General features: G+C 46.4%; 1 protein-coding gene across 3 annotated transcripts in view; it reads right to left on the reverse strand.

Moving 5' to 3' along the window:
* LOC138580185 (C-type lectin domain family 2 member L-like) overlaps positions 1-27,723 on the reverse strand; it is a 335,947-nt gene that overhangs the window by 306,442 nt on the left and 1,782 nt on the right. The gene's annotated exons all lie outside the window — the stretch shown is intronic.

Consider the following 27,723-nt stretch of genomic DNA (forward strand, 5'->3'; position numbering starts at 1 on the left):
AAGTGCTGGGAAGGGGGGGCTGTAGGATACTGAGACAGTCCCCCAGTGCAGGGGTTGACAGGGAGGCAGTGCAGGTGGAGAGTGGAAGGGCCCAGGACCGAGGTCGCAGACAGTGGACCAGTTGTAGCAGGGGAGAGGGAGAGAGAAAGCAGAAGCAAAGAGGAAGGTTTTGAGGTGCTTCAGTAAAAGCAGATGTTTCTCCTCAAGATAGTGCGCGGTAGAAAACAATATGCCACATAGAACGAACAAGTACAACTGAACCCGTCTTTAAAGCCACTGTATAGTAATGAAATTGCGGTATAAACTCATCAAAAGTTACTTACATTATATTTGCATTTTCCATTGTGTCTCTGTGTAGGGCAGACCCGAAACACCACTCCTTCTTTGCCGACGTTACTTCTTCTAATGAACGTGGCTCATCGTTTCGTTTCTGACATTTTATTCATTATCTTTTCTTAGTCTTTCAGGATGGTCCCGGCCTGTCAAGGTCAAATCACAATAGAACCTTATACTGGGTCGTGGGCCGTTCCGCCACCCGAGCAAAACATCAAAGCAGCTGACCTTCACTTTGAGCGAGCACACATTTCTAGTTAGCTGCAGTTAGTGTAAGGGCATCTTGTCTGCGTGCCTTTTTTTTTATTGTCCCTATGGGTCGGCCATGTGTTTGTAATACGGAAACATTCTATAATTTTTGTAAAAATGATTTATATTACTGTTTGGTTTAATTGCAATGGGCCTGCAACATGAGGAGACTCGAGAGAACAGACAATCAAATTACAATCATTTAAACCGTGATGTGTATTTCTCAATGAGCTCTGCTTTAGGTGGACATGGAACAGAGGCAATGTTGGGTGGCAATGCAGTTGTCCCCTGCATAGGTTCGTTCACCACTCCATGTATGTGCCTATCGAGGACATCTACGATAAGTCTCTCAATAAACTCATATTGCATATCCTCAAACACTGGTTTGATCACCCATTGTTTACTTCTTTTAGTGAAGGCCTTATTGTAGCGAAGCGTCCCTAAAGTTCCGGTCGTCCTACTTTGTTGACGGCCAACATTATGGTTATGTGCCAAGACCGCTAGAAGAGTCCGATTTATCATGCCTTCCATGCCAAAATGCAATCTTTTGGGCCTATACTTTAGGCACATATTGTGGAACACCTCCAAATCTCCTGTGTGGCAGAATTCCGTGAGTCCCCTCAAATCTCTTGTTATAGTTTTATCAAATACAATCTTTTCAATGGCCTTGTGAGTGGGTGATGAAGGAATCAACCACTTCTTCTTCCGTGCCTCCTCTGTGGACAAATGGCCATGTTCACATTTGTGGAAATGCTCATTTGTCGACCATCGATGTACGTTGCTACAGTGCAACATTACTGACCGCCATTATTCCAGTAGAATTTCCAACGACCCTTCACATGTTTTTGAGCTCCACCAAAGATGGTTGCTGATTGACTTGGACCACTGTGAAATACCTTGCATATCTTTTTTTTTTCCTGCAGCCGACAATTTTTTATTGATTGTTTTTGCAAGATGCCATACGTCAAATTGGTGATTTATATTTTTGTACTCTTCTCTCATTGTCTTGGCAATTGAAACGTGTCTGTCCGTGGCTATCAGGTCGATCACCATTCCCTGCGATTGTAGTTCTTGCAATGATGCTACAAAGCCAACTTTCTCCATGGCCACTGAGGATGTACTTTGTGACACCTGCACGACCACCGAACTCACAATTTTCTTACTTTCCATATCCTGAAAGTGGTAGGTGCAGTACTTGGCTGAAAATCCTGGGCTGTCGCACTGTCCATCACCGGCTAGCCTGAAGCGTTTGCCCGCGAATGTACTTTCCATTGACATTTTTTCCATTCTCCAAGCTTCGCTGATGGCTGGAAATAGATAATCGGTTTGGTATTTGTAGAACTGACTTTTCGCAATGAAATGGATTCCCACAAACTGAAAGAAATACTGTAACTTTTTAAAACTTGAACCACTAAAAAGTGCGGCCGCTGCACAAAGTAGATTGCCTGCTGGCAGTTGCCCCAGCATGGGTTGTGCAGACCATGCGAACGGATGATATTGTGTACAGGTGGCATGTATTTTAAGGTTAGTGCCTCGAATTGCACGAGTCACATTAATCAATGGCTCCCCACATACTTCTCCACCAACCCAATGCCCACATTTCATCATCATAATAATATCCATCAAACAGCTATCGAATACAATGAATTTGGCCTCTTTCCTTATACTGTCACTCTGCATCCCAGCTGGTTCGGCCTGTAACGTTGAGGACATGTCACTCGCATGAAAGATACAATCTCTGATATCGTCTTCCGCTATGCTGAGTGATATTGATGGTGTTTCATTGTCGTCCACTTCATTCTCTTCCATTGCAACATCTGTTCCTTGTCCGGAGATGGGAGAAAAAAACAATGTCTTCAACTTTCGCGCGCTCTTATTTTTTGCGGGTGTGGATTCTGTGAATTGATCTCCGACTGCATCCAAACTACCAGGAGGACATTCACTATCAATGGCTGGTGGTGGTATAGCTCCGTTGTCAATCACTTCATATTCTTCCCATTGGCACGATGCATCTCCAGTCTCAAGTCCCTGCCAAAAGGTTTGACAAGCAACATCTCTCGTTCGCTTCACTGTCTGTGTAGATCTAGTTCTTACACCCACTCGCAACTAGAGGACAGATTAGAAAAGGGATGTTCAGTTTAAACACAACTTACAGTATTGAACTATTGACAGTGAAAGACAACATAATATAGTGAACAGGACACTAACCTTCTTTTGCTTTCTTTTCTTTGAAACTTTCTTGCCTCGAACTTCAACATCTGGACGCTGTTGCTCCGACTCGTGTGTGCATGTCTCCACTTCCTCTCGCGCTGCAACGACTATATTTTCATGATAAGCACATCCATCACTCACTGAGGCTCCATCGACTCCCTGAAACATAGAACTTTCATTAGTATGTATAATAATATTGAAAACACAAAATGTACTTGGGGACCAATACCCATACGTACATCTCAATAGCAAAACACGAATGAACGCATTGTGTAGAACATTCAAACGACAATAGTTCACGCATTGTTGATCTAGTTAGATTGAACTGTCAAGATCCATACCTCGGGCTCCGCATAGACTTCCATTGATGATATTATTGAAGATGACGCTTCAGCAACTCCCTGAAACACAGTAATTGCATTAGTATGGTTTTCTATTTTGTTTAAAAGAACATAAACTTTCTGCAGGCGTCAACGGCTCATCTAAATAGACCTGCACAAATGATCAGTTGTCTAAAATAAATAATGGATATCTAAATATGATTCGATTTGCTCCATCGTTGGAAGTGTCACCACCCAGAGATCTGCATCAACTACTAGGGGTGATGTTCTTGTTGAAGAAGCTCCGTCAGCTCCCTGAAACATAGTACTTGCGTTAATAAAGAAGGAAGTATAGCGGATGTAATCACGTCATTTGATCTCGCATGATTGATCTGTCAGTATCCATACCTCGAAATGCATAAGAACATCAAGGGACGATGTAACTGCGGTGCACACTTCTGCAAGCTGTTGCGCCGACCCGTAACTGCATGCTCCCCCTTCTTCTTGGACTAATGCTCCATCGACTCCCTGAAACATAGGACTTTCATTAGTAATGAACACAATATTGAAAAAAGAAGACACATAGGAGGGCGACGACAGAAGGACATATCAATGGCTAAAAACGAAAGAAACATTGTGTGTAACAATCACGCTACAAGAATGCAAGATCTGATGATCTCCATCGATGGAACTGTTCGGAAACGTACCTCGAGCATCTGAGTGACATCAACGGTTGTCGTCAATACGTTGGACTCCTCAGCATCTCCCTGAAAGACAGTACTTGCATTATTTTGGATAACAATAATTATAACTGAAAACAAAGACTAGAGGACGAGTACAAGGGTGTACCATTAGGTAAAATAATCACACGATAAATTAAAACTATTGATTTACATGCCCAAAACAAGTCAGTGGCAGAATAGCTAAGTAAGATTACCCGATAGGCGCTTGAAGTGGCTGATGACTGCAATAACGACACGGATGGAGAATCTTCCGCCTTCATATTGAGTGGATACATAAATGGGGAAATTATTGTTAGCTAATGCTACACACTACCGCAAGGCCGAGAGATAAATACGTAAACTTGACTCACCAGTGGAGGGATGTGGACGAATAGAGTGGGAATAGCGGTTGAGAGCAATTTTCGCCTCGCTCGCGGTGTTTTCTTCTTTATTAGCAATGATGTGGAGTACATGTCTGGGCTAAAGTGCCTGCTGCAGATGCGGTATCGATCACCCCTCTTGTCCGCAAAGACTTCTAGGACTCTACTTTCTAGCTCAGAGGCTGGATATCCGCAATATCGGACCCATTCTCTTATCTGATCTATTGTCTTAGGGAAAACATGCATTATAGTACCTTCAGATTTGTTATGGGTCTTCGAAGGGCAACCGCCAATGGAACAGGCAGGCATTATGGAAAGTTCTGAAAAGTAAAGATCAACAATTCTCTATGAATACCAATGTGTTAAAACATTAAATGACACATAAAAGGTTCAATGCAAGGTCGGTTTTGGTTCTTGGAACTATACACGTTATTCACATGCGGATAAGTATTTCAATAACTTTCAAAAAATAGAAAAAGTAATTTGACTAAACTCAGAACATGTGACTAGTTCCTTGCATGTACTGTCGTGAACGAAAAGAAAACATGGATGCAATTTGATGACTACTAGCAAATAGATATAAATTAAAAAATTGGACGCAAAATGATTATGGTACATGGACTTACCTTGACGAACAAACAGTTAGATGCAGGGATCAGAGTAGTTTCTTGTCGTAGAACAGGGAGCAGTTCACAGGTTGCAAACTGACGAGTTTGCTCAAAGTGGTCACGGAAGTTCACAGAGACGAAGAGCAGATAACCAGCACCTTCACGGGTTGACTAGCAAAGCGCAAAGAAGTTCTCATTAGAAATATGAAGTGGGTTATAAAGAATTCGAAACAGGGGTGTGTTTGTGAATGAATGACGTGTATATGTCGTGGCATTATGCGGATTGCAGGGGGGGCGTCCAGCGTGAGGGGGGATGCTTGGCAGGAGACACGGGGTCTGGAGGTAGACATGGGAACAACAACCCATGCTCTATAGACCACTTTGAAGTGTACATGGTCTTTGGCACCTCTTGGCCTTTATCGCTCCCTGACAGCTCCACTTGCCAGCAGCGCAAGTACCCTGGTGCGAACTGCCTTTGATAGGGCGGGGGGTGGATCGGGGCGGTGGTCGTGCAGACAAGACACAGGAAGACTCGTGAATGGAGACACACTTATGTGGATTGCAGGGGGGCGTCCAGCGTGAGGGGGGATGCTTGGCAGGAGACACGGGGTCTGGAGGTAGACATGGGAACAACAACCCATGCTCTATAGACCACTTTGAAGTGTACATGGTCTTTGGCACCTCTTGGCCTTTATCGCTCCCTGACAGCTCTACTTGCCAGCAGCGCAAGTACCCTGGTGCGAACTGCCTTTGATAGGGCGGGGGGTGGATCGGGGCGGTGGTCGTGCAGACAAGACACAGGAAGACTCGTGAATGGAGACACACTTATGTGGATTGCAGGGGGGCGTCCAGCGTGAGGGGGGATGCTTGGCAGGAGACACGGGGTCTGGAGGTAGACATGGGAACAACAACCCATGCTCTATAGACCACTTTGAAGTGTACATGGTCTTTGGCACCTCTTGGCCTTTATCGCTCCCTGACAGCTCCACTTGCCAGCAGCGCAAGTACCCTGGTGCGAACTGCCTTTGATAGGGCGGGGGGTGGATCGGGGCGGTGGTCGTGCAGACAAGACCCGTTTGCCGCAGGGCCTCACCAAGGAGAGGCCATCTAACTGAATGTAAGAGGATGGCTGCAGGATCTACTACATGGAAGGCAGGGGGGTGAGTTTATAAATACCTCACCCTCCCAGGAGAATATACACTAGATTCATTTAAAAAATCAAAACAACCATTGTTAAAATATATGTTGGGCTTTATTTTAGATTTTAATTAAACATAAATAATAAACATTACACATTGTAAAGTTGAGGTTGCAGCACATCGAGGGAAAATCTGCGGTATTGTCCACTGTCACTGGGGAAATGTTGTCTAATGGCAAGTACCGCACAGGCAGGTATTACTCTCCGAACGCGGTGTCCGAGCCTCCCGTGAAGCCACCAAGTGAAGCAACGATAGGCCACCAGCCTGTACCACCTGTGAAAAAAAAAGATGCAAACTGTATTAAACTGACCAAACTTTCTTATCAATGTCGATTCAGGTAACACATGTCATTTTTCTTAGAAAAAAATTATATCTAGAAAATGCACTATATGGAACCAATTTACATGCGTTCGAATGATATGTAAATGTAATTTTATATGTGGGAGACGACCATGAAATAGTGGTGGCATCACTGACATCACAAACAGAGTATACTTACTCGTTACTCGGATTACGCGGACGAACAGTGCCACGAAGTTCGTGCAGAAGCACCATCATCATCCTCAACACTGTCCGTGAGAGGCAGGCTTCCCTGAACTCTGGCAGCTCGGTGATGCATTGCGGACTTTGCTCGCCTTCCTGCAGACTTTGCTCGCTTTCCGAAATGTAGGCCAAGCACCCGGAATTTTCACGGCAGCAGCAGTTCTCCTCCTCAGTTGGCATTAGCTCGCACCGATTGCACGTGCACCAGGTGGAGACGCCGTCCATGCGACATGGTCCAGGCTCTTCATCCGTTGACTGGTCCTCCCAACTGCCGTCCGAATCCCCATCGTTTTCGCGTGCTTGCCTTTCCAGTAGTTCCTCCTCGGTGTACTCGGGCTCGTACATATACGGCATTATTGTGGCCATTGTGCGGTAAAGATAGTAAAATAATTTACAGAGATGGTACAGGTGTTCACACGGGCTACAAGCGGCGAAGGTAGCTGACCAGAGCACTGAAACGAGTCACAGAATACTCAAAGTAACACAGAGAGAGGAATGGAATCGAAAATCTGCTGCTGTATGTTGTGAAACGGTCTGTTTATACTTATTGGGGAAAGAGGCGTCCTGCCATTTCCATGGCAACACGTCAATAGCTGAGGCGCAGCGATTGTTGACACGAGACGTGCTTGAAATGGGCAGTACGCGTCTGCTGATGTCAGGCTCAGGGGCGGGGGATTTGATTTAGTGCCGCAAAGGCAGGTGAGCCAGGTCGATGGGGCGAAATGATAGGATTATCACAAAATGGAGGCTGATTTCGAGTGCGATAATGGGCGAAAAGTCGGGTAAGGTCCATAGGAAAGTTTCCTACGATCTACCGATTTATGCTTACAAGCACATGGCCGACCCGTAGGGACAATAAAAAAAAAGTCCCGGAACTATCCTTTAAAGAGGAACAAAGTCATGATGTATTTGAAAAGACAGAAGATTGTTATTGCACTGTTGCAAGAGACGCATCTGACCCGGCAAAAGTTGGAACTGGTGGGGAAGAAGTGGAGAGGTACTGTAGGGGGCTCCCCGTATTCTGCCTACGCTAGGGGAGTGTTGGTCTGGGTGGCACCGCACGTTCCGCTCCAACTTACACAAGAGGTGGTGGATACGGAAGGGAGGTTAGTCATATTGAATGCACTGGTGGAGAATAGGGAGGTGTGCATTATAAATACGTATGCCCCCAATCAAAATACTGCGGCATATTTTAGGACTCAACCTGGGTGCGTGTATGGGGGGAGCGGTTATTTGGGGAGGGGATTTTAACTGCGTTCTCAACCCCAAGGTAGACAGATCCGATGATAAGATTGATAGACCCACCCCAGCGGCCAGGGCATTGCAGACACTACTCGACGATTTCGGGCTGGCAGATGTCTGGAGGCTGAAACATCCTAATGAAAAACAGTACTCGCATTACTCTGCCCCGCAACAACTGCATACGAGACTTGATTATTTTTTTGCCACACCAGATGTGGTGATAGAGACCACCCAAATAGAATACAAAGCGAGGGTCCTGTCGGACCACTCGCCTCTGGTTCTAGGCCGGCAGTACTGCCGCCCCAGAGCGCGGATACCGACGTGGCGCCTCCGGGCCGAGGCGCTCAGGGACCCGGTCTTCAGAGAGGATATCAGGGATGAGATCACACATTATTTCGAGGAAAACACTGGCAGTGTGGATTCAGCGGGCACGCTCTGGGAAGCCTTTAAGGTGGTATTGCGGGGTGCTGCTATTGCTAAATCAAAGGGCCTACTGGGTGGGGTCCTAATGGAGTTAGGGGAAGCCGAAGGTGAACTGGAACGGGAAATCAATAGGGCAGGAGGGGATGCGGAACTAGTACTCAAACTGCAGCAGCGGTGTGCAGAGCTTTGGGCAAGGCTCTGCAACCTTAACTATAAGAAGTATGTTGAGAGCCAACGTGGTTATATAAGGGCTAAACCCCTAGGCCCCCGATTAGGACGATAACCAGAGAGGATGGGGAGGTAGCGGACACCCAAGAGGAAGTCAATAAGGCATTCTCAGACTATTACAGGGCATTATATGAGGACAAAGGGGGGGACAATCGAGAGGAGATCAGAGAAACTTTAAGAGACATGGAATTACCCAAGATTAGTGCCGAAGAAAGGGAGGAGCTGGATGCACCGATTACTCTAGAGGAATTGGAGGAGGTGGTGAAGCAGTTGCCCACCTGTAAGACCCCGGGTGCGGACGGACTCCCTAGCGAGTTTTATAAAGCTAGAAATGCTCAATGAGTCTTTTGAGGTGGGCCGGCTGCCGGAATCGCTTAGAGAAGCGATAATTATACCGCTTCCTAAGCCCAACAAGCCAGGGCATAGCTGCGGCTCCTATAGGCCTTTGTCAATGTTGAACCAGGACGGCAAGATCTTGACGGCGGTCCTGGCCAATAGGCTGCGTAGAGTTATTAGTAAACTGATACACCCGGACCCCACAGGTTATGTCCCCAACAGGAATATAACCCACAACCATAGGCGACTCCACCGGGTGATTGAAGAGGGGAACAAGAGCGAGGGTGAAATGGCGGTTGTGTCCCTAGATGCAGTCAAAGCTTTCGATTCAGTGAGGTGGCCATGGTTGCTGGAGGCCCTGAGGGAATACGGGATGGGGCCGGGCTATGTTAGGTGGGCGAAATTGCTGTACAGTGAACCGCTGGCTAGGGTACGCACAGGATCGGTGATATCCGAGAGATGGCAATTTAGCAGAGGCACCAGACAAGGTTGCCCCTGGTCCCCGATGTTATATATTCTGGCCCTGGAGCCCCTAGCAGTGTACCTTAGACAACAATATGACATGATAGGCATTGAGGTAGGGGGAGAGAAACACCTAATATCCTTATATGCTGACGATTTGCTATTATATCTGAAATATCCGGAGGAAAATCTTCAATATATTCTAGAGGTAATGGAAAGGTATGCAGAACTGTCCGGCATAGCGGTGAACCCCCAAAAATCGAGCATGTTCCCATTGGGTAGCTACAGAGGAACCCCTCTGGAGCGGTTGCCAGTGTTGTCGGTACCATGTGCGGTTGGCTCCTTCCGCTACCTCGGAATAGATGTGTATCACACGGTAGAGGAGGAACATTTGCATAATACCGAGGTGGCTGTGGGAAAAATCCGTATAAGTATGAAGTTTTGGGAGAAGTTGCCGCTGGCGATGATGGGACGGGGGGCGATGCTCAAAATGGTGGTCCTGCCCAGGCTCTTACATTTTTTCAGCAATATTCCGTACATGATACCTAAAAAGTTTTTTGCCAAGCTGAATAGTATGTGCAGAGACTTCCTATGGCATGGCACTCGGAATAGAGTGGCGCTATGGAAGTTGCAGGACTTCTATGAAAGAGGGGGTATTAAGCTGCCAAATTTTGAGGCCTATCATGTAGCTGGCCAGTTGCAATATGTGGCCAAATGGCTCTCCGATGAGGTAACTCCTGAATTTAGGCTGTTTGGACAGGACTGTACTCCGTTTTGCCTAAAGGAAATTATTTGGTTGCCTAGACTTGAAATGAAGGAGCGCCCGGGTATGATGTTGCTTGGGTGGAAGATGTGGCGTAGAGTATGTCGACTGATGGAGAACCCGTACCCGTGTTCCCCGCAAGTGCCGCTGGTGGCCTTGGCAGGGGAAGACAAACAACTAAGAATGATAATCAGGACCTACTGGGAGTCGGTCGGGCTGGTTACATTGGGAGATGTCTGGCAAGAGGGGGTCATTAAGGATTTTGAAGAATTAGGGGAAGAGGCAGGCTTGCATAGAGGCCAATATGTCACGTATCTGAGGCTAGTGCAGATTATTCGTAAAACCTGGCCTGAGACTGCATTGGCGGAGGAGCCAGACGCCACCATGGGGACAATATATGACCTGTCAGAAGGAGGGCACGAGATCTCTAGACTGTATGAGATGGTGATGACCCGGGTAGGGAAGGATTTGACGCATATAAGGCTGGATTGGGAAACAGAGGTGGGAGCACAGATGACCGATGGGATGTGGGAGCGTGCTATGGGATACCACAAGAAGGTGTCCAGAAATGCCAGATTACAACAAATACAGTTGTACATAACACACAGAGCCTACATGACCCCGATGAGAATATCGAAGTTTGTAAATGCGGGACGACAGGCGTACCCAAAATGCGATACGGTAGATGCTGATACGACACACATGTTTTGGTCTTGCCCAGTGATTGAGAGTTTTTGGGGGGAAGTGGCACAAAAACTAGCGGACAAAGGGGTCACGCTCACTATAGATACGGCCTGGGCCTGCCTGTTGGGAGGGTTTCCCAGACCACGGAATATTAAACATGTTGGGAAACTGAAGGACTTGGAATATGTGCTTGCAAAACGAAGGATTGCCATGGTCTGGAAGCAGTGACATAAGCCACTGGTCGAGGTATGGTGGAGGGATTTGCAAAAATGGGCGTAGGCTGAAACGGTGGTATGGCAGGAGGCATGTAGCAAGTGTGGGGAAGAAGAAGTGAGTACCTTGCTAGCATGGAGAGTGTTAATAACAGGACTGTTTGGCACAATAACGGATTCTGCAGTCTCAGAAGAAAGCGATACCCTGCCACACGCAGCAGATACGGAATAAGGAAGATAAACAAGCTCTTGAGGGGGGAGGGATTGGGGGAGCAGTGGTGTTCATTAATTGATGTTCATGTGTTTTGTTGCAAATAACGCTGATAGTTTGGTTTGTACTATTTGTTTGTTTTAAAAAAATAATAAAAACCGTTTAAAAAAAAAAAAGCACAAGAAGTCCAGGGGAAGGGAACCTTTGGCAAATGTTACGAGAAGACCAGGAGCAAAGAACCTTTGGAACAAGTTGCGAGATGTCCAATAGGAGAGACTCTTAAAAAAAGTCATGGAAAAGTCATGGAAAGCCCAAGGGGTAAAGAACGACCTTTTTGGCACAAATCACGAGAAGACCAGAGGAAGGGAGTCATATCCTTTGGCAGAAGACAGAACTGTGATAAAGAGAATATTGATAAAAAGAAGCTGAGGAACGCTTGGGGAAGGGAGATGCCTTCCCAATATCGTTTAGGAACTTGGAACTTTGAACTGCCTAAAGTATCCTGAAGAAGGGAGTCATCCTGTTCTAAGCAGGGTGTAGTTTAGTTATAGGTTTTCTGTTGAAGTGCAAGGGACGGAAATAGGTTTAGGACACAGGACAGTGGCCTTTATACTTTTGACGGACATTCTGCCATTATCCTTAGATTTGGTTGAGGCAGGGAAATCCTGTTTAGTCATAGGGACAGGTAGGGTGCTTGCTTATTTTCAGTCCAATATAAGTCTATAGCAACAGGCATGCCACCTTTGTGTCCTGAGTCTACTTCTGCACCCTTACAATAGCCACAAACAAAAGTGACTGATTCTGTTAGTATAGCCACTGTGTTGCATTGAATTCAGCTGCACTTTGAATCTGCACTGTGTTATTTCCAGCTGTCTTTGAGTATACCCCCTGCACTGAAGCTAGTTGTAATTTGAGGATAGCATTTGCTTTATTTGAACCGCGGCACTGTGTTGAACCTAATTGCCAGTGAGCTGCATTGAACCTAGCTGCATTCTGAGTGCAGTCACTGTTTAGCTCTAGCTGTACTTGAACTTCTCCAGCGCTCCCCCGCTAGCAGTGCTTTGGAGTGTTAAATCTAATTGCATTCTGAGAATAGCCATTGCATTGAATCTCCCTGTAGCCATAAACTTGATTACAGCAGCGCCTCGAGCTTTGCCTCCTTCCCTAATCTAGCCTCCTTGGAGTACACCGATAGTGGGGCAGATCCGAGAGGCACTTTGGCACACCAATAATATGGCCAACTACTCTGCGCACCCCTTCCCCCTGCACCCTACAGACATCCAGCCTTTGGGTGAGAACTGCTCCCCTCAGACACCTCCCTCTGCCCCCTCACAAATCTTAGCCCTAACCTTCCCACACTTCCCACTAACACCCGTTCGACCACCCTCCCCCGACCCCTTCACTCCTCAGTCTTTGCATCCCTTAGCGCCACTCATGCTTCCCTTACCAACACCCCTTCCTGGTCCACCCTGCCGACCTTCTCACACATGCCACAGGTACCAGCCCTGATCGATCTCAAGACACAAATGGACAATCTTAAAGACAATGGCAAACTAGCCCTTCTTCTCCTCCTCAACCTTTCGGCCGCTATTGACTTGGTAAACCACGACACTCTCTGCAAACACCTAACCTCAGCAGCCAAGTCCTCTGACAAGGCCAATGCCTGGATTCAGTCCTTCTTGAACAATAGATCCATGAGGGTCTTTGCTCCCACTGCCACCGCTGAACCGGCCCCTGTCACTTGCGGCGTCCCCCAAGGTTCCTGTGTTTCCCCCACATTATACAATGTGTTCACGAAACCCCTCTTCGACATACTAGACCATCTGGGTGTCATCTACATGAATAACGCAGATGACACTCAAATACTCATCCCACTAACAGGAGACTACGCCACCGACAACAATGTACTCAACAACATTTATTCCATTATCCAAGAATGGATGGCCAAACACGGACTCTGCCTCAATGACAAAAAGACCAAGCTTCTTCTATTAGGCTCCGAATCCAGACTCAACAACCTCGACAAATTCTACCAGACATTCATCATTGACGGCAATAATATCTCTGTCTCCAACAGTGTCAAAACTCTGGGGATCTACCTTGACTCCTCCCTTACATTGACTAGACAAATCAATGCCATCTCTTCCGCCACTGCTTACACATATAAGCTCATCAATGCCAGCAGACCCTAACCCTCGACCTCCAACTGCACTACACTAGCCAGAGCACTAGTACTCTCCAAAGTAGACTATTTTAATGCTCTCTACTTGGATACCAGCCAAAAGAACAAGCTCCAAGTTATCCAAACGCACTAAGATCAGCTCTGAACATTGCCAAACACCAGCACATCTCTGACGCTAGACGCTCCACTCACTGGTTATCCATCCCTCAGAGAATCCAATACAAAACACTCTCCCTCACACACAAATGTTTATCTAACCAAGCACCCAGATACCTCTCTTGACAACTTCACGCTTCACATCCCATCTCGCCCAACCAGATCAGCCCAAACACAATGCCTAAATATCCCCATATTTAAGCTCCAAAAAGCAGGTGGCACAAGCTTCACGGTGCTCGCTGCAAAACTCTGGAACTCACTTCCAGTTGATCTCAGATCCGAACCTTCCTTTCACCGCTTCAGACACAGAGCTAAAACATGGCTACTTGCCAAAGAAGCCCAAACGCCAACTCAATACTAACGTTTTAGCCACCCAAATGTATATACTTAATTCTATGTAACCGCCTGTATATATTGTTGAACATTGTCTTTACTATCTGTAATGCCTATTATGTAATGTTTTTTGCAACTTTGTAACCTTGACAAGCGCCTGGATGCCCCAGGGCAAGGTGGCACTATACAAATAATAAACTAAACTAAACTAAACCAAAGATCCTCCTCAAACACAGAATTCGAAATACCCAGAACCTCTTATCTCTGCACACCTCTCGCTATCTCTCCCCCAGTTCCCTGCATACACCCCTCACCTACACCATAACGACTTCCGCAATCTCTCCCAACCCAATGAGAAACATCTTCAACACGTCCTTCAACTCCCTCAGCACTAACCCCCTTCAGCCCCCTCGACAATCCCCTGGAAATCAGCAACCCAGCTTCATGTAAGACCTTACACCTTTCCTTTCTTCCAAACCCCTTTCATCAACAACCCCCCTCAGCAATCCCATTCACCACGCTTCACCTTCTCCTGCCCCCTACCCTCCTGTCTCCACACCTGCAATCCCTATCACACTCTCCCTTTACCCCTCTCCCACTACAATCCTCCTCCCTTGAAACCGTACATCACAAGTCCTCCTTTCAGACCTTCAAATAATACTCAGAGCCTCCCCGTCCCACCTTCACATCAGAGACGGCTCTCCCTCCCCTAACTACCTACCCTCTCTCCCACTCCCTGCACTCACTACCCTCTCCCTTATTCACACTGCACTGCCCAATGGGGGCCGCACCAGTGGATCCCTACCCTGCCTCCCACCACCACCACACAGGCACTCTGTAGCCCGCCTTTCCGGGGGCAAACAACACAATCCCCCCCCGCTCCTTAGTCTCATGCATCCTCATTAACACCAGATCTGTCGTCAAAAAGCGACACAACATACACAACCTCATTTCCTCTGAAAGTCCAGACATCCCTTTCATCACAGAAACCTGGTTCTCTGATGACTTCCAACCCATCGCACACAAGGCATTGCCCCCAGGCTGCACACTCGCCCATAACAGAACTTGCAGAGCAGGCAGTATTGTCATCCTCCACAAATCACACCTCTCCATCTCACACTTTGAGCAACAAGCCTGCAATGCAGACTGCAAATCCATCTCTTACCTGTAGCTTTTTACTCATCTACACACCTCCCGGCAACTACCTTCTCCTCAAACCCGGACAAACAGAAATAATAATCTGCGAGGAAGATGGCTCTCTTCCCCCAACAAAACCTGGGATGCACCATGGACACTGATCTGACACTCTCTCACCACATTAACTCTGTGCCCAAATCTTGCTACCTACACCTCTGCATTCTTAGACATATATTGTCTTTCCTCTCGTAACCTCACAGAGTGACCGCAATCATGGTCATCGTCCTCTTCAGCCTTGACTATGCCAATTACTGTTACCTGGGTGCCATGCATATAAACTTAGAAAGCTCCAACAGGTTCAAAACACTGCAGCTAGGCTCATTCTGAACATTGGCTCCAAAGAGCACCTAACACTCGCCCACTGTGCCCTCCACTGGCTACCTGTCGGGTGACGGATCACTTTCAAAGTCATGTGCATCACCCACCGTGCCCTCCACAAGACAGGCCCAGAATACCTCCAACAAAAACTACTCCATAACCAACCCAACCGAAACGTTTGATCAGGCACCAAACCCATGCCTCGCATTGGGTTATTAAAGCACCTCTCAGGTAGGCCGGGGCAGCAATGAACCTGTAAATAAAATGTACCGAGACCAGAGAAAATAAACTCCAGCAGACAACAGGACAGAATGCACGCCACTTCTACGAAACCATGAAACTAGCCAGAGCACATGTGTATGTATCAAACTTGGTGCTCATGAAAAATAAAAGATGGCAAGGCTACCCACCCATACACTTCTGCCACCACAAGCCAGTCTTAAGACACATCGCACAAGACATCTGCCATAAAAATCCAGTGACAGAAATTCAGTCTAGCTGGACACATAATGAACCTCCTGCATGCACATACTATCCAGACGATCCTACAGCAGCCATCCACATGCCAGCTCGACATGGGTAGCTACAAGACACTTGGCCACCCCTACCCTCCTTCGTATTGACCATAATTCATGTGGTCTCCCGATGGGACCAGCGGGCCTGGGTGCATGGATGCCCTCTATGACCCAAACAGAGACACAGACACATTGTGTATGGTCTTCGATCTCCACTGCGTGCCGACGCAATGCTTTATTTATTGACACGTCGCAACGACGTACCCAGTGTTGCACCTTAAAGGAGACCACACCACAATGCAGGATCTTCAAAAAATACAGCATTACATGCTCCAACTACGGAGACGACACTCAAATCATCTACAAAATCGAAGATACTCAAGCCGATCATTCAACCCCAATAGAATGTCTAAAAGAAATCTTTGACTGGATGAACGTCAACAACTTGAAAATCAACCCAGGAAAGACAGAAATCATGATTATATCCAAAAACCAAGAGAACAACACCTACATTCCCTGGCTGACGGAAATGGGAACTGAGCCCGCACCATCTAAGGTAGTAAAAAACCTGTGAGTCCTAATGGACAACGCCCTTACCTTAGAACCACAAAGTAAACGCAACAATTAAAGGAATAGTGCGCTCAAAAATATTATTGTCCTGAGCGTTCGGGCATGTGTTATTAGGCATACGTTGATCGATCGTACAAACATTTCCTATGCACCTTACCGTAGTTTTCCTCACTTTTACACATGCGAAATCAGGCAGCAGGATGCGGCCATCTTGTGCTAATCTTATCCTTTGCCGCATCGCCCTAAGGTGAACTGCCCTGGCGGCACTAAATCATATACCCCGCCCCTGAAGCTGACATCACTAGACGCGTACGGCCCATTTCACAACACCAATGCACGTCTCGTGTCAACATTCTCTGCGCTCGAGCTAATGACGTGTCTCCATGGAAATGGCAGGATGCTTCTTTCCTCAATTCAATAAGTATAAACAGACCGCTTCTCATCAGACAACATCAAAGTTGCTTTTTCAATCGTTTCACTGTTTCTTTTGTGTATCCTCTGGCTCGTTTCTGCTCTGTTCAGCTACCTTTGTTGCTCGTAGCCCGTGCGAACAGATACTAGTACTATAATTACTATCTATTTTAATTTTGTCACATAATGGCCACAATACAGCCCTACCAGTACGAGCCGGAGTATTCCGAGGTGGAATTACTCGAAAGAGAAAGATGCCCAAATGATGGGGCTTCGGACGACAGTTGGGAGGACGAATCACAAGATCAAGAGCCTGAGCATAGTCGCATGGACGACCTCTCCACCTGGTGTACCTGCAATCGGTGCGAGGTAATGCCAACTTATAAGAGGAACTGCTTCTGCTGAGAAAACTCTGGATGACTGGCGTACATATCGGAAAACGACACACCTTCGCTATGCGTTACCGAGCTGCATGACTTCAGGGCAGCCTGCCTCACACGCTCCGTGATGAGGATTATGATGGTGCTTATGCACGAACTTCGTGCAACAGTTCGCCCACGCAATCCAAGTAATGAGTAAGTGTACTCTAGATGTGATGTCATGTAGGCCAATAACATTTCATTTTTGTCTACTATATTGTCGTAACTTTCATCTATCACTGCCAAATGAATGTAGTCTTGCAATTCTATACATCACTCGCGATTTGAGGAAATCAAAGAGGTCATCTTATGTTTCTTTCACGTACAAACAAGAAATAATATTTCTCTGTGTCCCAAATGTAATGGAATGCATAGTTGTTCACTTTTGTAATGTGTCTACACTTTAAAGCCCATGTTGATTGATCCGTGAAGTAACATTTGTACTGGCAACAATGCCATAGGATACAAGATTGCATTTTCAACTAAGGTTTGATAGATTTATCTTGTTAATTTAAATAGTTTGTTTCTTTCTCTTCCACAGGTGGTACAGGCTGGTGGCCTATTGTGCATTTACATGGTGGCTTCATGGGAGACTTGGACACTGCATTCGACGAGTAATACCCGCCTGTGTCGTTGGTGCCAATAGAGACACATTCCCCAGTGACAGCGGTCAGTACAGGGGATTTTCCTACACTGTGCTGCAGCCCGAAGTATATAATGTGTAGTATATTTGTGCCATCAACGCCAGCAACAAAATAAAATACAACTGAACTTTTATGCATGCATCTTGGCCGTCCGTCCCCCCTACCCTATCAATGGCAGTTCACACCTGTGTCCGTGCACTCCCAAGGAGGCTCTCAGGGTGGGAACGGCCAAGGTGCCAAACAACATGTACACTTCAAAGGTATCTTACGCGCAGGGGCAATTGTTCACATTGCCTCCCCAGACCCACTGTATCCAGGCCGGCTCCCCTGAAGTAGACCACACCCCTGCAATCCACATAAGTGTGTCTCCAATCAGCAGTGTTCCGGCCCTTTCCTGCATGCCTCTTGGCCGTCCACCCCCCACCACCCTATCTATGGCAGTTCGCACCTGTGGCCTTGCCTGCCCGAGGGGACTTGCAGGATGGGAACGGCCAAGGTGCCAAACACCATGTACACTTCAAAGGTATCTTCTGCACAGTGGACATTGTACTCATGGCCTAGCCAGACCAAGTATCTCCAGGCAGCTCCCCTGAAGCAGGCTGCACCCCTGCTATCCACATAAGACCACGCCATATAAACGTCACTCATTCACATACACACCCACTTTTCTAATTCTTTATAAACCTCTTGATATTTATCATGAGAACATCTGTGAGCACTGAAAATCAGCTTGTCATTGTGCTACCTGTGAACATCTCTGAGCAGTGGAAGTCAATTTGTGATTGTGCTACCTGTTCTCCTGCTACTAACTACCCTGCGTGCTGAATCTAACTGTTTGTTGGTCAAAGTAAGGGCGGGTCACCTAATCATCTCTTCTTGATCTCTACATTTCTACCTATTTCGAACGAATGTACCCAGTAGTGTAATGTTCATTCATCTCATTGCCATTACCATTGACTTCTGTTTAATTTGTTCTGTTCTCGATATATAGCAATTGTCATCAGTGTCAATTGGGATAGAATTGCATCCTTCGCGAACCGTGCCTATAAGCATGTTTCCTTTTGATGCATGAAAGTACTTTCAGCAGACCAGTAACACGTTACGATTTGCGTCACATCAATCAATTCTGTATGAAAGTTATCCTAGTGCATAGTCGAATACGCTAAACAGGTTTTTCCTCTGTGACCAAAAGAAACATTGCATAGAAAAATGTATGATATAATTCAATCTTTCTCACGCATTCATGCAACATAATTGTTTTACGATGTGTACTTTTTTTTTTACAGATGATTTTTCAACAATGCCTGCTTGTATGGTTTACGGTTGCCGTTCTAAGACCCATAACAAAGGGCACAATAATGCATATATTCCTGAGGCATATAGATCTAATAAGAGAATGGGTCAGATAGTGCGGATTTGAGCCAGACGAGCTTGAACGTCGAGCCCGGGAATTCTTGGGGGACCTGAGGGGAGATCGATTCTGCATCTGCAGCCTGCACTTTACCACGATTATGTATGACGAATCGCAGTACACAAAGAAGCATCGACTCAGAACGTCTCGTAAATTGCTTCCAAATGCAATTCCAGCTCTATTAATGCACACGCTGCCTCAGGTGAGTTATGGTTTATGAATTAGCTGTAGTCCTTGGGTTACTGAACAGGTAACTACATGGACGGATTGGTGCTTTTGGTTTAAATGGTTCTTACAAAACTTTGCATATTTACCAGATTGTATTGCTTTAAAACTATACCCCATTTTGCTAGACATCTGTCCCTGGTTTTGGGAGCATCATAGAAAATTATTTATGGACACACAAAACGATGCTATTGTGCCCTTCGAAATAAGCATGATCATTTCGTAACTGGTTGCTTAACATGTCAATTTTTTTAGGCTAGCATATTGACTGAAGCACAGACTATCGGTAATAACGACATCACCGACACGTCCAGTATACCAATGGTGAGCCATACAGACTTGCTGAAGTTCATATTCTTCAGAGTTGGATCTTCCCACATATATAATTCAAATCTAATTTTCCCTTTACCACTCTGTGACAATGCACTGAAATTGAAGGAGCAAGATTCTGCATCCATTTCTTTCCCGGAGTCAACAACAACTTCAAACGCCTATCAGGTAGTTTTATTTTGCTATTCGATTACGGAAATGTAGCATGCATGGAATTTTAGATAATATGAAATAGTTTACATATCCTGTCGTTTGTTTACATAAGGTTTCATTTATGGGTTTTTATTCATATGTACCATTGTTTGCATCCCATTGTGTCTGTTCAATTTCACTGTTTTCATCCATACTAAAACAAGTACTGTGTTACAGGTTGATGCTGGTACTTCAACTGCAATTACATCATCCTTTGGAGCTGGTCCAGAGCATGAGGTATGCATACTGACAGTTCCCTTGAATGAAAGAAAGTATAGCCTACATCTGATACTATTAGACAGTAACATTATTATAAACAAGCATCTTTTCAAACTTTTACCATTTTAGGACTAACGTTACAATTCCTACCCTAATGCTGAATACAATGCAAAATGCTTGAGTGTAACATTACAATCAGTGGGTTTCGAACAGTAATCTCTGATTGAGTACACTAGCCATCAAGCAGGTGAAATTTGAAATGTATATTTTGACTAAATGACGTACACAGTTTACGAGGGTATCTATGTAAGCCATGTGTGCGAGGAAAGAATTTGATTTCAAATACGATTGACTTTTTTTTAATTAATATTCTATTCAAGGGATGCATACAAGGTCGGGAATTAGAAGAGGCGGCACGTGGATCTGAGGTGGAGGACCAGCTTGCTGGTGCAGTCGTTACAGTGAAAAACACGGTTTCACAGAAAATCAAGAAAGCAAGGGTAACTAACAAACAATTTCGATTACAAAAAGTGGTTTGGGCTGGTGTCTTCATAACATGCTTTTTAAAAAAATATACTGTATGTTGGATTTACATTGAACATGTTTTTACAACCCATCTCCTAGAGGCCCAGAAGAAAACGAAGAATGAAGACACAGACAACAAATGAAACCAGAGATGCTGCTTGCCAAACAGATTTCACCATGGAGCAAATATTATTTGAGGCGCTGCGTAGTTCAGTCAATAATCAGACTCGAGATACTTATGCCCAATGGCCAGAAAACGAATTGAATGTGACCGGCGAAGCAAGCAAAGTGTTTTTTGACCATTGCTACAATGTGAGAACTAGACAAGATGAAGAAGAAACTGAATATAAGGAATATGCTTTTGAATTATTCAGTGACCACTTCACACAAGCTACACCCGCAAAAAAAGGGCCACTCAACAAACAATGGACATTGATGGTTTCTCCAATTCGTGTTCAAACAACACAAGCTGAAATAACAGAGACTGAAGCCTCAACGGAATTGAGCTAGCAATTAGCCAAAGATCTCGCCTTCAGTGTGTCCTGTTTGGCCGATATGTCGACCACAGTTGAGTCACAAACCACATTCATGCAGGACGATAGTCTAATAAAGGAGCACAAATACATTGTATTCGACAGCTGCCTGGTTGAGATTATACTGATGCTGAAATGTGTCCATCCAGTGAGAGGGGGAGGGGGAGTATGCGGAAAGCCATTGGTGAATGTGACTCGTGTATCACAAGGCACTAACCTAAAAATACAAGCCACCTGTGATCTGCTCCATACTACATTTCATGGTCCGCTCAACCGATGCTGGGAAAAGTGCCAGCTGGAAATCTACTGTGTGCAGCAGCTTTACTTTTCAGTGGCTCTACTTTTAGTAAGTTGTCCAGTTTCTGTCAATTTGTGGGACTCCAGTTCCTTTCTAAAACGCAGTACTACAAATATCATCAACGACAATATTTATTCCCTGCTATTAGTGAAGCATGGAAAATTGAACAAATGTCAATTGAAAGGACATTCTCTGACAAACGGTTCAGGCTAGCTGGCGATGGACAGTGTGACAGCTCCGTATTTTCAGCAAAGTACTGCACATACCACTTTGAGGACATGGGAACTAAAACAATTGTGAGTACGGTGGTCGTGCAGGTGACCGAATGTAAATCCTCAGTGACCATGGAGAAACATGGTTTTATATAATCTCTGGAAGATCTCCAATCGAGGGGAATGCAAATAGACCTCATAGCCACCGACAGACATGTTTCAATAGCCAAGGCCATGAGAGAGCAGTTTCCAAACATTTGCCATCAATTTGATGTATGGCACGTTGCCAAATCAATCAATAAAAAAATCACAGCTGCTGGAGAAAAAAAAAAGGTTCTGAGAATATTTTACAGTGGTCCCAGTCTTTCAGCAACCATCTTTGGTGGAGCTCCAAAACTTGTGGTGGGTCTGCGGAAATTCTACTTGAAAAATGGCGCTCATTATTGCACCACTGTTCCAACGTTCACTCTTGGACAGAAAACCTACATTTTCAGCAATTTGCACATGGACCTTTATTGGAAGAGCAGGAAATGCAAGAAGAAGTAGTTGGTTCCATCTTCACCTCCACACAAAGCTCTTGAGAAGATCGTGTTTGATAAAACTCTATCAAGAGATCTGAAGGGACTCACAGAATTCTGTCACACAGGAGATTTTGAGGTGTTCCACAATATGTGCCTAAAGTACAGGCCCAAGAGATTGCATTTCGGCATAGACAGGATGAAATATCGGACATTATTGCAAATTGTCCTTTGAAATGTATCCTCTTTGTCAATTGTTTTTGCAAGAAGTGCCTTTTGGAGGATGTCATACAGTGTAACGCTGTGCTTTCACACTTCCCGCTTTCGTTGAGCTCTTGTGGGTCCTTCACTGATCGGGGGAGGGTCAGATGGATATCAGCATGAAAGCAACTTTGGGGTTCTGCAGTTGCCTTACCAAACACGTGTCCAAATAAATATGCACCCCACAAAGGAATGAGACCTAGGCTACCTAAGAAACTTGACACGCAAGAACTACTGACTGTAAGCAAAACAGCGCATCAAAGGGAGTTGTTGGTGAGAAATATGTGCATTCTGACCTATATTTTTAATGGGGGCATGTGTTAGGGGTCGTAGCTATCGGATGCCTTATCACATGGGCGATCAATGATTTGCGGCCCTCTGAGTCTTACGATTTCAAACGCATTGGCGGTAGGTATCAGTGTTACCAAAATATATGACCACTCCTGATTAGGTATATGGGAGGTGAAGTTGAGGTGGTGCGGGGTTAGGGTCTGGCGACCAGATGCGTTCAAAGGGAACAGGGGTCAGGGGTCCGCAGCCTGGCAGGAGGGGGTTGGAGATGGCACGAGACAGTGAGCAGAGACGGATTATGCACTAAGGTTGCAGTAGGGCTTGCTGTCATGATGCCTACCTCCAAGGAGCCAGGTCCGACCCAGCAACCCCAGAGGCAGGCATCATTCCCCCCAGGGAAGTGCCAGCGGGCCCAAGCTGGGGCCCTTTGGACACAGTCCTGGCGCCTTAGGCGCCAGGCTCATGTTGGACCCCTGTCCTGGCGCCTTAGGCGCCAGGCTCATAAAGCTAGACAAGTGTTCAAGTGTTTTACTGTGCACTTACCTGATGCAGACCATGCTGCTACATCCAGGCCCTCTTGAGGCCTGAATGGAACTACTTTACCTGTGGGACTACTTTCCCCTGGGTGTGGTCGGGGAAGGATACATACCTGATCGGTGGAAGGATACATACCTGGAACTTCTAACAAAGCTATTTAAACCACGCCCAATCAGCAACTCATGCTTCGCGTTGTTCTGCTCCTTGCAGCTGGATGCTCACCGTGTCAGCTCCTGCATCTGGACTTCAGCCACGCCTGTCAGCATCCTGGGTCACCTGCTAAGAGAGAATTGGAGAGAAAGAAGACCTTACCTGCTAAAGCTGCATCACGGAGACATCACTCTGACAATCCTGAAAGGGAAGACATTTTAAAAGCATTTCGCTTCGATCGCTGCAGCGCTGCATTTCACTCACCTTTCCTGGGCACCTCCATCTTCAGCAGCGATCATCCGGATCCGCAGCCACTTCCCAGAGCCTAGAGAGAAAAAGACAAGAACACAAGGTGAGGGAAGGAAGGGAATAGGAAAAGCTCAGTTTCCTTCTAAGACTTACCTGTTGGGTCATTCCCATTTCATTTCGGGTCCTGCCGCTTCCTGGCATTCCGGACCCCGGCCCCTATGGGGAAAAAAGACAAAGACATTGAATGAGCGAATGCAAAGACATTACCCGAACGCTCATCCAGAACTTACCTGTCATTTACTGGAACTGCACGTTTCACTTCGGGTCGGCGCCATGTCTCTGGCATTCCGAACCCCGGCCCCTAAGGGGAAAAAGACATAAGCGATAGCGCTTGCTGCAATAAGACAATGAACATTATTATTAAGCTTGAACTTTTGAACTTGCTACAGAACTCTTACAGCGCCTTACCTGAATAGTCAAGCTTATTTGAACTCCCATCAAACCTCAATCTAGTGAAGTAACTGGGTTTCAACGCGCCCCTGCATCAGAAGCAGGATGGAGAACTCATCCTTCCAGACCCTAAGGTGAGACTTCACGGGGAATCGAGGAAGGGTATCGTGGAGGGTTGGAAGGGAGTGGGAGGCTTGAGCATTATTCCGTCAGTGGGTAATACTCCCTTTTCACGCACAGGGGAATATTCCTGCGAGCCAGAGAATCCATCTTCAGAGTCCTGCGCTTCACCATTGAAGAAGCATCAGCACTCGAAGCCAGACCTGCGCCTCCGTGGGAATCAGGTGAGCGTGACACTTGCTCTGACATTCTAGTACGAGCACCTTTTGTCAGGGCTCGAGACTTGCTACTTGCAAAAAATGTTTACGTGATTTGAGTGTGAACAGGAGACGGGCTGAGCTGACAGGTGGTGTAGGCTCGCTGTGCGAGTCGCTGGAAGAGTGCGAAGTTCTCCAGAGGGACATTATAAATAAGGCATTTGGAAGTAAACGAACTAACTGTTTTCATTGAAAAAAGTAAATCACTAGAAATTTCACGCGGCATTGGTGGATGGCAGCAAACAATTCATTTGTTTTTCAAAAATATTTCAAATGCCACTGTGATCTAAAGGGCTATTCGCTACCATTGGGAGTGAAGGTCAGCGCGTTTGAATTTTGCTGTTGAGCTGAGCACACCCACGCATCGTACACAGTATAAGGTTCGATTGTTTTTCGTCCTTGGAAGAAAGGGAGGATTCCGAATGGAATGAATGAAGGGAGGTATGTAATACCGTCAAATATGATAAGGTTCCCCATTCAAAAAACTGGACAAAACATGTAATTTCATTTTATGAAAATTCATGGAGCTGAACGGAGACTCTGCGTTACGCCGAATCTTATGTAAGTTTCACTGTAGACGATTGTATAGACGAACGAGTCAAGGTTTCATTTTCTGACCGTTATTGGTGACTTAGATTGTAATGGGTTGTTGTTTGTGGCATATTGCAACGACACACAAAAACAACCTGTGTGTACTTGTTTTTGTCCCGGGCACATGAGCGGTCCAGCACCGAAATGCATGTAGTCCACATCTGGGTTCCCCCAAGTTCCACCAAGTTTTAGAGGAACGGGGATGGACCTGTTTGACAAGTCTTTCATAGATCGGACTTGTCTAGCGACCTCATCAGGGGAGAAAAGAGGAAAGGACAAGAAGGAGGGTGGGGGGATGACTGAAGGAGGGACCACAAGTACAGACGGAGAGGGGAGACGAGAGGAGAGGGATTGGAGGAGAGGGTGGACAGGATGTCCTGGGTTTTTGAGATGAAGTGAGGCAAGGGCATTGCAAAGAGCTTGGGAGGAAAGAGAAGGGGTAGAGACTGCAGCAGGGTTGGCCAGCTCCTTGCAGATTTTAAAGAGTTTGGCCACGTTGTTAGATGCTGCAGAGACACGGGCTTGAATGTGGGCTATCTTCTTGGTACGGACAGAGAGTCGGTATTGCCTTTGGAGTAGACAGGCAAGTTTGTCAGGGGATGAACAGGAATCCCTCCATTGTCTCTCAGCCACCCTACACTTACCTTTAAGTGTAGCTAGGTCGGAGTCATACCAGGAATTGCACTTGGCTTTGGACTTCAAATGGATCCTCATGACAGGGGCAAGAGTATCAAGAGTATCAGAAATTAAGAGTAGAGAAGAGACAGTGCAGTGTCAGGGTGTGAGTCAGCCAGAGGATGCGGGGGGGGGGGGGGGGGGGAGAAGGTGGCAGTGAAAGCCTCAACTGACACACGCTTCATGGGCCCATTGTCCAAGAAGGTAGGTGGGTAGTGTTGGGGTAGGCTTGGCTTGGGGGGGGAAGAGAGATGAGAGGAGAGGAGGCAGTGGTCACTCCAGGAGAGAGGAGTGGACAGAGGGATAGAGAGGGGGAGGCGAGAGGAGATCAAGAGATCAAGTGTGTGCCCTGCAGAGTGCGTTGGGCCAGAGGGGAGGATGGAGAGGGAGAGGGAGAGGGAATTGCAGACGTCGAGAAAGAGCAGAGATGAGGGATAGATGAGGGATATGGAGAGTCAAAGTGAATGTTGAGGTCACCAAGTAGGAGTAGTTGAGTGGTTGAGGCCAGGAGGGAGGGGAAGTCAGCCCATACAGAGAGAAAAGAGGTGATTTGACCAGGGGGCCGGTAGAGAGTAGCAATAGCAAGAGAGTGGCTAGGAGAGATTGAGAGCCTGCATACAAGGCATTCGAAAGAGGAGTAAATCTGAGTGGGAATGATAGTGGCAGGAATCCACTCAGGAAAGATCAGGGCTACACCCCCTCCGGGCCAGGTGGATCTGGGTGCGTAGAGGACCTTGTAGCCATCAAGGAGGAGAGTGTCCAAGCTGTTGACAGAGCTGTCCGTGAACCATGTCTCCGTAAGACCAAGGACATGAAGGTCCAGTTCTTCAAGTGGCAGATGTCAGAGGAGTGTTTAACAGTGGACCGAGAGTTAAGAGTGGCAAGATGAAGAAGGTTGCCAGACTTAAAGACCTTCCGGGTAGGTATGCCCTGCGGAGGTGGTGGAGGGAGCCCGAAGTGGGGCAGAGGAGGAGGGAAGAGTGGGCAAGGTAGCCAAGGAGTGGGAGGAAGGGACAGCCGGAGATGATAGGAAGTTGATGAGGCAAGTGAACCGCCTATCGAACAGGAGGAGATTGGCCTGAGGATCTTTGACCATGACAGTGCCATTTAGGTAGACATTAAGGATGACTCTGGAGGAGTCAAAGGAATCCATGAGGACTTCCCAACGAGTGCCACCATTAATGGGAGAGGTGGAGACCGGACAGAGCACAGAGATCATATGTGGGCCCATAGATCTGGCGAAGGGACGACAAAGAGGATGTCGGTGAGGGTCTGTCTGAAAGAGGCGCTGGAATAGGTATTGGCGATAGGGAGACCAGGGTTGGAGGCCAAGATATCCTTTTTAAACTTCTTCTTTCCAGACTTAATGAAAAGGGAAGGATAGTTGATAGAGAAGCAGTTGGAATAGATGGGAGAAACAGAAAGCGCCATGGGTGGGAAGAGAGAGGAGGCAGAGAGAGGAGTATGCAAGTACAGCAGAATGGAACAGTCACTGGGCTAGCAGGGTACAATCAATGGCCAAAGTTAAAGTTTGACTTACAAGTTAAATGAAGGCCCAGTAGTTAAGGAATCGAAGTGGGAGTCAGATGGTAAAGGTGAGTACAGAAATGACATTCAGTTGAGTACATAAAAGGGAGAGCTGAGAGGACCCGTAGAGAAAGGAAGTATAGGGAAATCAGAATGAGGGAACTAACCCATGCAGAATATGATGAGAGAGTCATGGTAGTCCAATAGTCCAGGGGTAGCAGCCTCAGGGAGGGCGGGGCTGTGGCAGAAGTCTCAAGTAGTGGCCTGTAAGCGGACAGGGA

The sequence above is a fragment of the Ambystoma mexicanum genome, chromosome 3p, assembly GCF_040938575.1.
Source record: "Ambystoma mexicanum isolate Mex_15411 chromosome 3p, UKY_AmexF1_1, whole genome shotgun sequence".
NCBI lineage: Eukaryota > Metazoa > Chordata > Amphibia > Caudata > Ambystomatidae > Ambystoma > Ambystoma mexicanum.